At 38.3% G+C, this 17794-nt stretch overlaps 1 protein-coding gene across 2 annotated transcripts in view; it reads left to right on the top strand.

The window, feature by feature from the left end:
* The first annotated feature begins 12444 nt into the window (after window positions 1–12444).
* Window positions 12445–17794, top strand: part of SLC16A7 (solute carrier family 16 member 7) — an 80840-nt gene continuing 75490 nt past the window's right edge. The window contains exon 1 of one of the 2 annotated variants that reach the window (XM_068190079.1): window positions 12445–12808. The gene's annotated coding sequence lies outside the window, so the exon portion shown is untranslated. The remainder of the gene's footprint in view (window positions 12809–17794) is intronic. The other variant, XM_068190077.1, reaches the window with a different exon arrangement.

Genomic DNA, 17794 nt, shown 5'->3' on the forward strand with positions numbered 1-17794 from the left:
AACATATAATCAGTCTCATTGACATAAATGCACTGAAGTACACAAATTAATTGAAAACTATATTCCTCTGTTATTGCTGAGATCTGTCACAAGTAATTTTAGAATCACTTATTGATCTTTCATTATTAAGATTTAGAAAAGCACTCATTTGCCAATCTGAACACTTCTGAGTTCATTCACAATAAAAATAATTACCACACCCCTAGCAAAAGGAAATATTCAGGAAAAACACCAATTTACCCCAAATATTACTCCAATATAGAAAGAGATTTCTTCCATCAGAATTCTTGGATTTTTTTTTTTTTTGGAGGGTGAGCTGATCGTTTGGGTGGCCTTTTTAAAGTGTTTTGAAGCCACAATATCTTCAACGTTTTGTTCAGGATAATGACAGAAGTGTATGACAAAAGTACTAAATAACACACTTCTCTGAGACAAAAAATTAACTGTATAGTCATATGTGCATAACAAAACATGAATGTTGGTTTATAAACAAGAAATCAGTCTCATTGTGTTTACTCAAAACATGAATATAATTATAACTTTCTCTCCTTTAAAAATTCTCACTGAGAAATGAATAGAAATCAAATTCATTGTATATACATCCAATTTGCCTTATACATCCTTTGACTGTCATTGTCTTATTTAATCTGACAATTCTAAATAATCTATACCACTACAAGAAGACTGGTAGGCAGGGTTTTTAAATGAATATTACTTCTTTTACTGTATTTTTGTCACTCTGGTTAGCTTATTTTTATGAAGTCTGTAAGAAACTCAGAATATAGCTGTCATATGTGGGAGAAAAAACTCACTGAACACAAGTATTTCGTATCAAAGCAGAAAATAGCTGAACATTGTCTATTTCTACCTGTGCCAATTCTGAACACACTCAGCAAAGAGATGTTGCACACATCAAAAAAATATCTTCTCCATGAATATCCCAGCTCAGCTGAGGGCAGCTGCATTGCTGGCCTGGGTTGATGGCCATTAGCCATGGCTTTGGGCTTGCCAATGAATAAAACACTCCTGTTCCTGCAAAGCTTTATGGGGATTCACAACATCTGTAAGAAGATGTACAAATACAATAAAAGTACAGCAAAATTGTGCTATTTTTTAGCTTCCACTGGATATTATATCCACACTGCAGGTTCCTTTCAAAGCACACTTTTCAAATGGAGCATGTTAGCAACTTTGGAGTACTTTAGCAAACTGCAATTAAGTGAAGTGACCAACAAAATTTTGTCTTTATGTTTAGGTGCATACACTGGTGGGCAGGCAGGACCAGACTGAAATTTCTCTCATTGAATCTAAAATAAAATCAGAGAAGATATTGAAATCTTCATCTTTTCCATTTTTGTTACTGTTCAATGTTGAAGACTGTAGAAGAAAGTCTGTTATCCTGGAAATTCATAAGTTAGCATGCGTAACATGGCTTTGTGGTTTTATTATCTTCAGTTTAACGAACAATGTGCTTATCTAATGCAGAAGTATCACCCAAAATTTGAAGTCTGTGACAAGTTATTATACTATAGGACATAAGGTGGATATAACTAGCTATTGAGCAATCAAAAATCAGCTAAAGGCATTCTGAAAAATCTGTTTTGAGTCCACTGATTCCTTTTCACATGAAAAAGGATGGCAATGTGCAAATGAGGGAAATGTCAGAAATAAAGAAATTTCATTTACCTTTAGATTTTTAAACTGTTGCTGTTTATACTAGTACCAACACACTGGCTTGTCTTTGTAGTCAATAGAGACAAATGGGTAGCTCCAGAACACAATTCCATCGATCCATTTTAGACCTTTTTGATGAAATTAACTGTGTCCTTCAGATACCTATTTCTAATCACTGAGAATAAGCCAAGATGCTCAGTTCCAAAGTAGCCACTACTTTACAAGTTTCATTTGGTTTTATGAATCTCATGTAGAGTAACTGAAATTCAAAATGCCATGGGCAAAGGCTCTTCCCCAGGACGAAACTCTTCAATGTGGAATGTTTGTGACCTTGCTGACCTTTCCTATGACCTTGCTGCACACACAAAACACTATAAACCCTTTGGAAGGGGCTGCTATATTTCACTGTGTCTGTCACCACAACTCATCAGTTTGAAAGAGAAGGAAGAGTAGCTTGCAATCAGTGATGACAAGTCCTCTTAGCCATTCCTTTGCCCGCAGCCAAGAGCAGGTATATTTTCTATCAGATTTGTCAAATTGTACTTTTTTATGAAAGTAGTTAAAAGATTTTATGAATTATTACTGAAAAGAAAACAAACCAAACCATACCAGGAAACCTAACTCTGTGATATTCAGCTACCTCAGATTTGTGAATAAGGGGGCTCTTGAGAATAAAAATCCTGACAAAGCTGCATTCAAATGTATGTATGTTTTTGGCCATTCTAATTTCAGTAGTGGTAAAATGTTCCTACATTCCATTTTATGGCCATGATGATTTTATATAAAACCTATACCCACTATTCCAGTGATTTGTACGGTACAGAAATATCTGTAGATCTAGATGGTTAATGTGCAGGCTAATGGGAGCTACAGGGTAATAGTCTGCACTTAATTCACTGACTTCTTTCAAAGATCCAGCTCTCTGTGCAGCCTATTAATCTACTAATGAGTCAAACCATTTCTAAAGTATACAGGCATCAATTCCAGCCTTTCAAGAATTTGTTTGCATCTCACTGGTTTTCTTCAATGTCAAAGCACTATCCACAGCATCAAGCTAATCTATTTTAAGAAGTGCTTTCAGAAAAGATGTCCTTATCAGGAAAGATTTTTTTATTTAATAGGAAAAAAAAATATGCACAGTATACAGCACAGATGAATTAAAATTTAATGAAAAAAAATCTATTGACATTAAAAAGAATCCCAAACAATTTGTTTCATATCCAATACTACACCACAGTTCTACAGGATATTTTAATATTGGAAAATTGAAAAGTTTTAGAGGACTGGTTCTGACATCATTTGTTTCCATACCTAATCCTGAGTACTACCTACACAGAGTAATGAGGAGGGTTGCAGACAGCTATGGGTTCTCTGCATAGATCTTTTTGAATTGCATTTATTTTCTTCCTTTTTGAGCTATTTAATTGCTTGGTTTTCAATTGCCATATCTTTGTGTCAGGGTCTGCAACTATCCTGTGAAGCAATAATATCCTTTATAAATAGAATGGGAAAAATAATTTTTTCAGACAACAGAGATAACACAGCTTACACATTACATCTGAAAAATGTACTTTTCAGAGAGAAATTGGGTTTTCATAAATAATTTTTGTTTGTTGAAAGAACAATTAAAGTACACAAGGCACAGCAGAGTATCCTAACTAGACCACACGAAGAGTGGGTTAGTTAGGATACTAACAACAGTATAGCTGGGATAACAGATTCTAATTCCCAGCCAAAGAAGGAAAACCAGGATTACCTTTGCATAAACTGCAACGCGCCTGTGAAGTAACGGCCTCAATTTAATGGCCTCACATAAAAAAAAAAATAAAATTACTGAGTATAAGATGATGTACCTAGTATATGCAAATTTTTAGGACTAAGTACATCTTAAAACCTAATATTTTAAAGTAATTTGGCTATAATCATTTCTATTTGAAAAGTTGCACAAGGGACTTCAAGGACTTTGTTTCCAACTAGCTGTTCTAATTCTTTTCTGGGTATGTAAGGTTATTATATAGCTTGTTCATTCTATATTAGAGCAGCTAATATCTGAGATTTAAGTCCTCCTCCTCTTGGCCTTATCTTCATCTATTCAGGCTTGCTGGCTGGCTGCCACTGCTCTGCAGCTGTCTAGGCTCTGTCTCTGTAGCTCGGGCAGTAGCTACACTGTGTAACTATAGTGTTTGACCATAACCTGGACTGTGTCCTCTGCTATTGCTTTCTGATCTTATTTTATGGTTGGATTCAAACCTGCTCCATAGTATATTAGCTGGAGATCTTCAGATTAACCCAATGCTCTAAAAAACCCACTGGTGTCAGTGCTGAGAAGCAAAAATCTCTAGGATAAGGGATGAATGACTCCACAGTAGACAGAATCACTACAAAGGAAATGAAAAACTATGTTTAAATGAAAGTATTTTATTCATATGGAACTGTAAAGTAAATAAGACATTTGGACACAAATTTCAGAATAATCTTCTGCATCAATAAATGCAGTGTCAAATTATTTCAGGTTACCAACTCAAATAATCCTGTTAATATCTTAAATGTATTGAATAACCCTGAGAGATCCAAGATGTACATTAATACACATTTTCAGAACAAAAGCACACAAAGATATCCAGATTTCTTTACCTGCCAATAGCTTTGGGTACTGTTGTATGATGTGCATGAGTCACAGCAAATGACAAGTGAAGATCCAACAATTTCATGGAATCCTGATTTGTCTTTGGAAGAAAGTTCTTTTCACTATTTTTGTCAGGAACTTAGTGATTAAAATATATTTTTAAATGTATTTTTCCAGTTTCTGGGAATTTTATCCTGTAGAGAGCTGCAAGACAGAAACTGACAGTACATTTCACATGATGCCATAATTTTTGTCTGTGTTCAGATGGAGCTTAAAGAACAACTGAGTTCCCTCTGAAACACCTGCAAAGCAGTTCATCAGCAGATAAGGCACCAAGATGGGTCCATAGATTGCATTGACTCTTGTATAGAGCAAGAGTTTACACATATAGTTTACACCTGAGCTCTTCCATATAGATGCCTAAGATGTTTCAATCTGCACCTAAATCTCACCACAGACCACAATAAATTGTTGCAGAATTCAAGCTATTTGATAAGAAGTAGGTATTTGAATACCAATTCTGTATCAGACTTGTGCATCCAACGACGTTACTGACAATGAGACAGTGACTGACAAAAAATGTAAATGGGAAAAAAGAAACTATTACTGATTTTGTGTAATAAACAAAACAAAACAGTGTGATCCTGGGGCACCACCAGAAGTTACATCAGGCCTTATTGTTAAAGAACAAGAAAGTCACCAAAAAGTAAGAGGACACTTGTGAATACCTGCAAACAAATTGACATTGCCATTTGTTGAGAAAACAGGGTTTGGATTAGCAATCTGAGACCTTTCCCAAACGGAAAGTTGACTTCTGCTTCCTTATAGTAGACTTGAGAACCACACATGTAAATATTGTGTGTTTTCTTCTTTAAAAGTCTCCTGCTGTTGATTTGTGTGTTAGGAGAAGAATTTGTTTGGAATCTGTCCCCCAAAATGTAGACACGCATTTTTGGCCTAATCAATAAAGAAAGTAAATACATTATATACCAATGATTTTTACAGTTTTGAAGCATGCCAAGCACTAGTATTCCAATCATATTTCTATTTCTATTTCTAAGGCTTTACCCACTCTATAAAAATGTGATTATCCCAGAAGTGAGTTGCAAAGTAAACCAGAATTATAATAAGAAAACATAATGACATGAAGTGAAAGCTCTTAATGTGTGATTTTGATCATATACTCCAGTGCTTTCATCATAATGAATAACAGGCAAAGTACTGAAGATTAGTTCAATGTACTTATGGTATTCAAAAAATTCACTATGTTCTGTGAACCTGTTCAGAAGCTGGACTGTCATGTTACCTTGAGTGCAGAACATGATCCCATCACAGTATGCTCATTGATGCTTAACATTTCTGCAAACCTATCTATGCTCAAGGGCCTTATTCAGAATATTATAGCTGCAGGAGGGTTCACATGTAGCTCCTTAGGCAGTCAGCTCTCAAACAAGCAGGGATTTATGTGCCTCCATGATGAAATTCAGAACCCTTTGGAGGGAAGCCTTTTCCTTTTTCCTGGTGGTAGAACAAAGAGCTTTGGAAACACTCAGACATGATGTTTGTCTGAACAGTTAATCTAAATCATGTGCCTATATAGAGCAGACACCTTAATCCCCTGAGATTTAGAGCGCTGACTTAATATTTTAGCACAACCAGATAATGAAGGAACTCTCCCTTCATGAACAATTAGCAAACTTGACCACAAAGAGTTTCTAAGAACTTCCTCTGTTCTGACCTCCTACAACAGAGCCTAAATCTCAGCTACACAGTGTGAGCCTGAGCTGAACTATTTATTCTTCACTTTTCCTGTTGAATCTGGATCACAGCTCAGAAAAAGACTGAAATACTCAAGGGCTTCATAAAAGAGAGAAAAAAAATAAAATAGATCTGTTTCTATCCTAATTATAAGGATGCTTCCCTATGAGTGATGCTTTCTTACTTCTGACTCTGCATATTATTCTAAGTATTATTTGCACTGTTTACAACAGCATGATGCCAACATCTTTTTAGATTATAATGATTGCTATATTGGATTCTTATATAATAAATATTTAGGCAGATTCTGGAATTTTATCTAAAAAGCAATTTTTTGGGCTATTTCATCTTCTTTTAAAAGAAAATAAAAATAAGTAAGTCAGAAAAATAAATTCTCTGGCTACCTAAGAAGTTTTGTAATCTAATGAAGTTAGGCATATCTTACAACACAACGGTAATTTACAATTGTACACTTGCATCTAAACTGAAAAACTGATATAAAAAATGGCTCTAGACTGACCGAAGTCTATCACTAGGATTACAATGGAAAGATGAATCAGGCCTCAAAACAGCAAATGGTAATTTAAAACTTTTCATGCATTTGTAAACTTTAAAACTTTGCCTTTTTTTTTTGTTTGTTTTAGTAGTCATAGAACGAGATGTGAAAGGAAAACATCCTCAACAGTCAATACATAGAAGCAGAATTTACATATGCGCACAACTAATTCATCCCAGTACCATAGTAAAACAGATATTAGAACAATACCTAAAACATAAAAACAACATTTACTTTTAAAAATTTACACAGACTGTTCAAATGAATCACATTATTTCTGCAACAAGCAACATGGACATATGCAAATATTTGTTAATGGATTTTGTGAATTTACTATGCTGCTTTCCTAGCTACTGTACTGTAGCAACTAATACTGTAACTGCCACTGTAATTGTGGCAAATTATATAGTAAAAAATTTTGATGCATGTGTTTTGCTCTATGTTCTTTCGGTGTAAACGGACAGAATTTTTTACACAGAATTTTTGGAGACAGATTTTTAAAAGCATCTTTCAAAATAAATTGGGCAGCAAAAATCTTCCTTTTTTGGGGGGGGGGGTTTGTTTTGGTTTGGTTTGGTTTTTTGTGTTGGTTGTTTGGGGTTTTTTGTTTGTTTGTTTGTTCTGTTCAGCTCCACAAGAATTAATAATACACTGGCATCAGTTATTTCCTGTGATCCACCTGAGTGGTTTAACAAAATAAACAGATGTCAGTGGATCAATTCAAGCACTTCTCTGATAGAAAGATGCTACTTTCTTTTTTGAAAAAGGCCAAAAGCTTATTTTCTGTGCCCACTCTCACAAAAAATATCTCATGCTCTTTCCCTACAATCATTATAGTGCTACAAGACATCAGAACCTAGCAAGAGAAGTTACCAAATGTTATCACTTTTCTTGCATGTTCATGCAAGATTTCACACTTTCTGTAGTCAGAAATTTGAGAATCATAAGAGTGACTTGAACAGAAAGACTCTTTAGGACTCTTTTAAAATGCAGCGACTAAGATCAACACATTCTTTTACTTACAGACATTGGCCTTTCCCCTCCCTTCTCTGTGCTCTTGGTAAACAAAACAAAAATAGTTACATTATCTGAATATAAATATAAATTACACAAAAAAAAGTCACTTGCCCCACAGACAACCATGATCAGTGTGGCAGCAATACTACGGGTTGCACAGCACTATAAACAAAGTAGCATAGATGGTAAAAAGTGTGTGCAACTAGTTTTCTATTTTGGCAACTGTAATTTAAAAAAGGGCCTTGCTGCTCCTGGGATTTTGGTCATCTGTATTTCAGCAGTACAATCCTTCTTCACTCTATTGCAATAATGATTTGTATAACTGAATATGCCAAACTGCCTTTCCAACAACAATTTCAATACTACTTCAGAACTGACAGGCATGAACTGCTGCTGTATTTTCAGTGTTATTAGGCAAAGCACTGATCTGGGAGTTGAGTTCATTTGTGACCTACCTGAGTTGTTACCTCCCTTCTAGAAGACAGGCTTATTATCTCTCCCAGGTTTCCAGACTACTTTTCAATTATCTGTTTAGCTTGTACAGTTCTACTGGCTTACTGCTTCAGCTGATAACTGCCAGCTGCCTCAAATTCTCTGTGATGCCTGATAGAGATCTTTCACAGCGGAGTCTGTTCCTGTAGTTACAATGTGCTGTGTTCTGTGTCACTGTGAGCTGCAAAAGAAAACAATTTGATTGGGCCATGGTTGATGGTTACAGAGAAAACTAACCTCAATGGAAAGACAGGCTTTGGCTATATATTGTCATAGAAGTCAACGCTCTAGTTATAAGAATTTATATTAATTTTACCACAAAATTTGAAGTATATGTATCTCTTCCACTAAAAGGACTAGGATTAAATGTTATGCTAGTGACAGAGCTATCTGTGTGTATGAATGAAGGCGGAGTGAGACACAGGTTGATGATTACTAGCTGTTGATATAAAGCTCACTGAAGGTGGCCTAGATGATTGGCCAATATAATACTCATGTTATTATCCTTTGTATTACTTGGAGATGACAAGAATACACACCACACCAGCCTGCATATGGACATGAGAGAAGTTTGAGATGTGTATTTATGGAACCGAAATCAGTGCAGAAAAAATAGAACGCAATCAGAATGTAATCTGACGAAGGCCAGAACAACACATGATCATAAACATGCACCCTTTAGATTCAGACTCTGTGACAAAAAGACACAACCTGTAATGTAACAGAAAAGTTTTAAGCTTAGAAGAGGACCTGTAAAATTCTGAATTCAGCTAAACCTGTGTGACAAGTGGCATGTGGTGAAAAGGGACTATTCCAGTAGGGGACTTACCCAAACAGTTAATGGAGAGACTTACAGAAAGTACCATCAGGTATTCAACATTTGTAGCATTTTCTTTTTCTCCAGTGAAAAAGTAATATTTAAAAGTCTTTTATGTTAATATCACTAAAAAATCTAAGGCCATTACAACCAAAACAGGATAGTGGTTAACATACAACCTTACAGAAATCTATCAACTGGACACAAAATTAACAACCAGAGAGGTGGCTATTTTCATACACATATTAGTTGAATTAATTTCTTCTTAACAGTTGATTTAACTTCTTCTTAACAGTTGATTTAATTTCTTCTTAACAATTAGTTCACTGAAAAATACAGAATGCCACACTCCCATACACAGACACACACACACATGCACACAGACCTCTGAACCTTAAATAGCTTCTTAAAATTCACTCAAAAATTATTAATAGCTATCTCTCATTAAACATTTTTAATTTGAATAATGGGCATCCTACAGCAAAGGTGCACCAAGACTGGAAAGATGCAGAATGCCAACAGGGTTTTTCAATCTGCAACTGAGAACCAAATCACTTCAGCACCTTTACTCTACAGACACTCACAGATGAGTGTATTCATTTAAAAACATGGTATCACTGCAATCAAAGTCCAAGTAAAAAATTAATTAATATATCAACTTCTAGTCTGAGGGCTTATGGTAATTTTTGTGACTTTAGGCAGGCTGGAGGCACTTAACATACTGTATGTGAACTTGTGCCAACTGTGGGCCAGAATCCCACACTGCTATACCTGCAGCTAGCTTATGTTCTAAATCTGCCTACCACTAGAAAACACCAAATGCAATGAAGCACACAGCAACAGTGAGTCAATTAAGATCACCTTTCCTACAGAGAGTGGTCTGAAAAGAGGTATTGAAAGAAGCTGCATGAGGCACAAAGGTATATACAGAAGATGCTTATGCCTGTAATGGTTAACGCATGATAATACAATCTGCTATATCTACATAGATGTTAATATATGCAGTATAATGTAAACACAAATTTATTTAGAAGCACAGAATACATCAACTTGTACTGTATGTAGCACTGTGTTACATACAGCATGCAGCATGTACTATGTAGTACAGCAAATACTCTGTGTGATATACCTTACCGCATATAAGTTGTATATCTATATAAATATATGTAAATAAATGATATACCTTACCACATATAAAATTATAAATTTTACATTGTATAGAATTTATTGTATACAATATATAGAATACATTTATAAATTAAAAATATATATTTATATCTATATGAATATATATTTATTTTAGTTAGGGCATATCCATGGAGGAAATAGAAGTATGCAATGAAAACCAGGTATCATTTCTATCTTCATGTATTTATTTTTCAGCTCTCTTTGAAAATTACTTTCTGAAAATTATATAAAACAGCATATAAACTTTACTATTTCACTGTAAAGGGCATTGTAAACATGTTTTGCATTTTACAGGAACTGTCTGAGGTCCTATATTGCCTACAATTTTCTTCAGGGCATAAAAAATGTTTGAATATGGAAGACAGCTTAAGACTGCTGTAATGCCAAGTATACAACTTTGATTTCAGCACTGGAAGCTTTTTTTGCAAAAGATTTTACATACAATTCCATCCTAATTTCAGCATTTTTTACCCTGTAATTGTGGGCCTGCCTGGAAGAGTCTGACCATGGGCACCAAGCTTTCTTTGCTTGCATGCCCAAGAGTCATGGCTTAACGTCTGTTCTTCCCTCCAACAGGCTTAGTGGGCCCCTCATGGGTCCTTGTTCTTCCAAAGCCTGTAGTACAACCTACTGCCAGGACAGACACTGTGACTGTGAGGGTGCTGGGCACAGGCTCCTTTGACATATTTGCACAAAGAGATGACTGATATTGCTACCTAAATTAATGCAACTGTGACTTCCACTAGCTTCCCTGGCAGTCACCATGTTTGCTCCTAAAAATGCCCCTGGACTCAGATATATAACTCAAGTACTACTTAGCTTATGCAATGTCACAAAAAAATGACTCCATGCTGTTAAGTTTGTTTCAGGAAGAACAGTGTTTGCTCTCTCTACCAGTGAACTATTTACTGTTCCTTATGAGTAGGGTGCCAGAATCTCTGGGCAGATTCTGTAAAGCTGGCTGCTTTACAGACATGTGACAAAGTATTCCCTCCTGAATCTGAAAGACTTGGCCTGGAAATGGACAATACATAAATAATAACAATAACATCCTAAAGCATGAAGGAATGCTTAAGTGTTACATTACTGATATTTCCAGATCTGTGTCTTCTGATTTAATGGTTACAGTTTAAAACATAGAAAAGTTCCTATCACTTCTCACATAAACGTAAATGAATTAATAAGAAAGGAGACAAAGAAACATGATTTCTAGTAATTTGTGTTTCAGACAGCAGTCATCTGTGGATGGATTCTTCGATGTAATAGGTATTGCCATTCATGCCGCTGGTTTTTTGAGGGGTGATATTCTCCTTTTCAGATTATTTTTCAAAACTTTTTGTTCATTTTGGCTGATTCTAGCTAAGGGATTCAAATGTTATTAATGGAAAATAAACAAGCAAAAATAAACTGTACAAGTTCAAGTCTTTCCTTCCTTGACTAGCAGTTCAGGAAACTAGAATACTCCCAACTACAGCCCAAGTTCTGTCCATACACAGGCAGTCTCAGTTCCTAATATGCCTGCAATGATCCTGATCATAAAGTTCTAACAAAGTGCTTGAAATCAAGACTTTTTTTTTTTAATATGATATTAACATTTCGTTTTGTACATTTCACAACACAATGTCAACAACTATAAATACTCCAGTCTCCTCACAGTACTTAAGTACTTCACTTAATGTGCAACCTTTAGACGAGAATAAGTATTATGGTAAAGGCTTTAATTATGCAATTATATGACTATGTTTATCCATTTCCTTACAGGATTTTGGCCTTAAGGACAGGATTTCTGGATAATTTAGCGGTCACTTTAATAAATATGTTTATCATACGTACAAAACACTTCTCATAACTTTTTTTTTCTTAGGGAGACAAAAAGATGGCAAATGCTGAGGTGACCAAGATTTTCATCAGCAACTCGATGCTGACGAGCCAAATTTCAGTTCCCGTTTCAGAAAGCGAAGGTCCTGCATTGAGCACAAAACGAATTTGGTTAATTTACTTTTTATTTTTCCCCTAACACGAGGAAACCGATACACCGTTTCTTAGACTTTCGGTGGACCAGAGAGCGCAAACTGCCTTTAATGTGAAATACTTGGCACCCTCAGTGCCGAAGAGGAGGAGATCGGGGTGGGACGGGGAGGACGGACACGTTTCGCGCTGCCAGAAGAGAGGTGCCCTCCTGTCGCCCGGCCGCAATTCCGCGCGAGGGGGCTCCGGGTGCGGCGGGGCGGGCAGGTGGGCGGGGAGGCGGCGGGCGGGGAGCGCTCACGGCTGGCCCCAGGGGCACGGGGCCCGGCGCTGCCCGCCCGCCCAGCCCAGTACATCCCGTCCTGTCCCACCTCCCGCGCTGGCGCTGGCTCCATCCCCTTCTCCCCGGGCCGGGCGCCGCGCCCCCGCCAGCCCCGCGGAGCCGGGTTGGGCAGCCCGGGAGGCGTCTCCTCTGCAGCCCCCGCCCCCCCGCGCCGGTGCTGAAGCGCCTCGGCCGCTCCCCGGCAGCACCCCCGGGACAGCAGCACCCGGGCCTCCCTCCCTGCCGCCCGGCCCGGGCTCTCCCGCCGCTACTCCGCTGCAGAGGACACCTCATGGAAAATAAATAAATTAATTCCCCCACTCACCCCCGCGGCCGGGAGAGGAGCCGGCGGCGGCCGCGGGATTAGATCCAGTCCGAGCTAGAGACCAGGTAATGTAACCTACCCGCCAGGAGGGAGGAGGAGGACGAGCAGCGAGGCCGCTGAGGTTGTCCCCACCGGGGAGGGCTCCGGGGGACGGAGAAGCGGCTGCCGCAGCCGGGGCGCGCCGGCGTTGCCCTGGTGGGCTGCGTGCGAGCGGCTGCCCCCGCGCTGTGCGCGCCTCACTGTCAGTCACACACACACACGAGCCGCCGCCCACGCAGGGATGGATGGATGGATGGATGGAGGGATGGATGGCTGGATGGATGGATGGATGGATGGACAGACGGACGGACGGACACCGCGTGGGACACAGCTGTCGTCCCCCAGTACCAAAGCAGCCACCGCAGGGAGACGTCGCACGCCCTGCCGTGCCCGCTGCCACGCGGGCAGGCGTCTCTGACAGCGGGGCAGGGAGGGAGGCGGGCGGCGGGGCCGGGCTGAGGCCGCAGCTCGGGGGGGAGCGAGGCGCGATCCCGCCCCCGGGCCGCTGCGCGCATCCCCGCGGGGCGGCGAGCCTGCCAGCGCGCCCAGCCCGAGCGGAGCCGCAGTCCGCGGCCCCCGGCCCGGCGAGCTCCGCCGGGAAATGTGGGCGGAGAGCAGCGGAGCACAAACCGTGCCGCCGCGCTTGCCGTCATCAGACACGGGCCTGCAAGAAGCTGTGAGCGAGGTGACCTTGGAGAAGCTGGATCTGGATGGAGCCACTTGTTCCGTGCCAGGTGCAGTTCCGTGCTCTGGGCTGCTCCGAGTTCCACGGCTCTGGCGTTATTATCTCGAAACGCTGTTGGCTTTAGTTAATGGTTGTGTACAGAGGTCCTGGTGTAAGTAGTACCAGAGCCACAAAAGTAGTCCTCCATCATTATCTTTACTTGACCTCTGCTAGCACACAGTCCTTGAAGGGAATGGTCTGAAGAGTTTCCCTGGCCGGGAGCAATCGTTCAGGGTTCATCGTTGTTGAAGTGGCCCCTAAAAGGCAGTAAGCCTTAGGAGAGTCTGAGAAGTTGTCCTGTTCACGTTTCAGAGACCAAAGTGTCCCCTGGTCCTTCTGGGAAAGCATATTACCTTTCAGTCCTGAAGGGTCACAGAACTGACACTGCTTTTCCAGTGAGGTGGATAGGAAAACACAACAAAGCAGAAAAATGTTTGCAGATACCAAGATTTTCCAGTGTCAGCCTGAGCGTTCAGTAAAGGACTCTTACTGAAATTGTTGTTGAAAGTTGTTTTGGGAAAAAGAGAGAAACTAAACAAAGCTGGTACAGCATGAAGGTGTACTTTCTTGTTTTGTTGGTCTCCATAATAATCGCTTATGTTTCCATAGTGGTTCCCATTTGTGGCTCTCAAGTTACTGATTAAATATTAATGAAAAGGTGTTTGCAGCTGCCATTGCAGGAATGGGGCCACAAACTTAATCACACACCAACTGAGCTAACAACTCAAGAGCCTTAGCTCTGTCTAGATTAATCATGACAGAAAAGTTAGTCATTGAGACAGAGGGATGTATACTTACATTTAAAAGAAGGAGGAAACTGACAAATAATTCAATAAAAGTGAGATATACTTTTATGTACAAGTATTAAATATGAGAATAATGCATAAGTGATTCCCTTTTTATTTTAAATCGGCCCTTTCCTCTCTCCTTGCATTATTATCTGCTAACTTGGAATAGTGTACTTGAGCCTGAGTGCTCAACTCCTTCTACATGATGGAATACATTTAGAAAAGAGATTATACTCGAGATGTTTCGATTATTTGGGCAATTCATTACAGAACTGTAACTCCATGTATGTGTAGGGGCCCAGCTAGCTTAGTTTGCAGCATAGTGTTTACAATGTAAGTGGCTTCAAAGCAAAACAGCTGATCATTTTGAATAGGCAGAGGGGTGGCTGGAGGTTATGGTTTTTATTTCTTTGCAGCTTTAAATTATTCTTCATTAAAATGAAGAAAACCTGATTTTATTTATAGGATGGAGATGTAGAATAGCCGAAATACAAACTGTGGTCTTCATGGAACATCTTTATGCATGGTGGAAAACCAAATTCATGCATTTTATAGATAGGAAAACTCTTTGGATTGTGTCACAATACATTGACCTGAACAGGTATTTTACATGTAAAGGGGGAGACTTTGAAATATTACAAAAGGAAATATCAAAAAGAAACCAGAGTGTAGTTAAATATTGTGTCTCTGCAGCTGCAGTAAGAAGTGAAGGAATTTTTTTCCAGCAATTTTCATTGTAAGTAAATGCATTGTTATAGTATATTCAAAAAGCTTCCTTCCAGCTCTTTAACCTAATTTCATCTGACATTTCTCTGTATTGTATTTAACTTACTCAGCCCTTGCTATGGCAGAATTCTTATTCTAGAATCCAAGTTTTATCAGGGCAGGAGATCTTTGGGCAGCCTAAATTTATGGACAGGCAAGTTAAGGGAGAGAAAAAAAACATTTCTTGAATCATGAGCTGGTGTTTTTTTAAAAATGGGTTTTTTTTTTCATTACTCTTCTTTCTTGGATGTGGTTCACTACATCATACTTCTATTTCTTGATTTTTATTTTCCTGGCACTAAGTGCTTTCTTTCTTCTTCATTTTAGAAAAATGTCCTCTCTGGTATCTTTTTTTCTTAAGTAAATTTTCTTGTCCTCTTTTTGCAATGAGAAGGTGGCTTTATTTCCAGTAAATATGGTTGTTATTGGACCCATTTTATTTCAAGAAAAGAGGCTATGACTTACCTGCTTTTATTTCCCATTGCACAATCACATGATACTTTTGAAGAGTTGCATTTTTCTTGAGGAAAAGTTTGCTTTAGCAAGGATAGTGCCTGAATATAATTCTCAATTAAATTGTATCCCTTAAAACCATTTGCCAGAATTTAGGCTGTCAATTTTCTTCTGCAGGAATCAAGAAGAAGGTTCTTGGGCCATGCTAATAATCTGTGTTGTTAGTTGAATTTTATGTTTTAAGGTTGGTATAATTGCAAAAATGTAATTATCTTTTGAGTTTTATTAAAATGGTTAGGCCATAGCTATAAATCATTGATAGAGAATGTAACCAGTTTCTGTGTCTGTTTGTGTAATATATATATGGCATAATGTTTGCACAGCACCAAGGAGGAGGTTAGATAGGAAAATATGATGTCATTGACCAACTGTTTTATGTGACAAATGAACATGAGGAACTGGCTGAGTCCCACATATGTATCTCAGTCCAGACCTGCATTCCTTGACTTGCATGTATTTGTGATCTGTTGGGCCAACTTCTCTAATTTTATTGTGAATCTTGGAACATTTGAAGAAAAGTTTGCAGTATTCAAACAAAAGTAATTTGCCTACAGGCGAAAGGAGACAATATTCCGTGACTTAAGGAGTAGAAGATGCTGGACAAACTGACTGCACAGCTCTATTTGGCTTTACAATCTATCCAACATTTTCCTATATTTCTTGGTCTTATGGTCAAGCAATCAAAATCTTGTTAAACTCTTATTGAAGAGCATAGGGTTATCTAACTATGTCACAGTGGCTGACGAACTAGAAAGAGTCACAATCTTTATTGCTCTGTTTTTATCTTTGCAATGTTAAGATTTTTAATTCATAGTATTTTTTGGGGGGTGGAGGTGAGGAGGCAGATTGATCATCATTAGCACCTTTTGTAGATCTTAGATTTGGTTTATGTGTTGTCTTTAATTCCTTTATTTGTATGTTTTCAAGGTCAAGCTTCCAGTTCCATGCTAATATTTTTTTTATTTTTGGGACACAGTGCTCTTCTATCTTAACGACTTATAAGAGCTTGATATAAATGAAGAGGTTTTCATGAAGAGCTGATAAAAATGAATAAGCAGTTCCAAAAGGATGAACATGACTAGGCCACTTTAAAAGGTTTCCAAAAGTGAAGGAGGAAAATAATGGAAAATTATTGAGCCTTATCACAATATACTCTTTTCCTTTGTAGTTGTAAGACTTAAGATCTTAAGAAATGGAATTAATTTTAATTCATAAAGGCAGGGAGCACTAGAGAACAAACTTAAGCCAGGTTTGTGGGTTTTTTTTAATATAGTGCTGATACATTTTCTTTCAACTTGGTGTCATGATTATTGAATGTTAGCTATTGAATATATTTCATTTCCACCCAACAAAAAGCAGTGCTTTGAATAATAGTATAAATCATATAAAATTTGCTATGAACTTTGTACTGTAGGAAACTTGTACTTTTAAGTCACTTGTCAATAAACCACAGGACGCCCAAATATTGCGGAAGTTGGAATAGTTGAGAATAGCTGGATTTGACATTATTTTCATATCTTTCATATGAAAGATAAAGACAGTATCAAAGTCCGCAAAAAACAGTCAAAGCATAAAACTGTGCAGACTGGAGTTGCCCAAACATGCAAGATTGTTTAAAAAGTGTTTGTTTTCTTTCAGCATGAATATTTGTATCCCTCAAAACAGCACTTTTCAGTTGTTTTGACCGCAAGCTTGGTAGTTATCTCACTTTTATCTTTCTTTAAGGTTTTCCAGTGGAAGACTCATGTAGGTAATGATCTTCAGAAAGCGTGTTGTATAGAAGACAACTCAGAACTACTGTATTTCATAGCTTTCTTATTTATATATTTTTAAAATTCTGGTCTTTCAGACTAGCTCATCTTCCCATACCTTCAAGCAGACTCCTGCTGCAGCTTCAGGCACCATTGTGTAGTGCCCTCTCATCATGTGGCCTCAGGATTAGCAAACCATTGGCAGCATTCCCAAGTTTGGCACCCAGGGATAGCACATAAAACAAAGAGTTGTAATGGTGTTCAACATGTTCTTGGCATCAAAAACTTCAGCATTTCTGTCACTGAAGTGGTGGCAATGACAGTGCAATGAGGTACATTGCCTCTTCCATATGGTCTACGGCTTTAATCAAAATTAGTAAAATAAGTCTCAAAACAGCAGTATGTCATCCCAAAAGATAGAAATTATTTTTTTCCCCCTAGAAATAGGTTAATTAAGGTTTTAACATTCAT

The sequence above is a fragment of the Anomalospiza imberbis genome, chromosome 5, assembly GCF_031753505.1.
Source record: "Anomalospiza imberbis isolate Cuckoo-Finch-1a 21T00152 chromosome 5, ASM3175350v1, whole genome shotgun sequence".
In the NCBI taxonomy this organism is placed as follows: Eukaryota; Metazoa; Chordata; class Aves; order Passeriformes; family Viduidae; genus Anomalospiza; species Anomalospiza imberbis.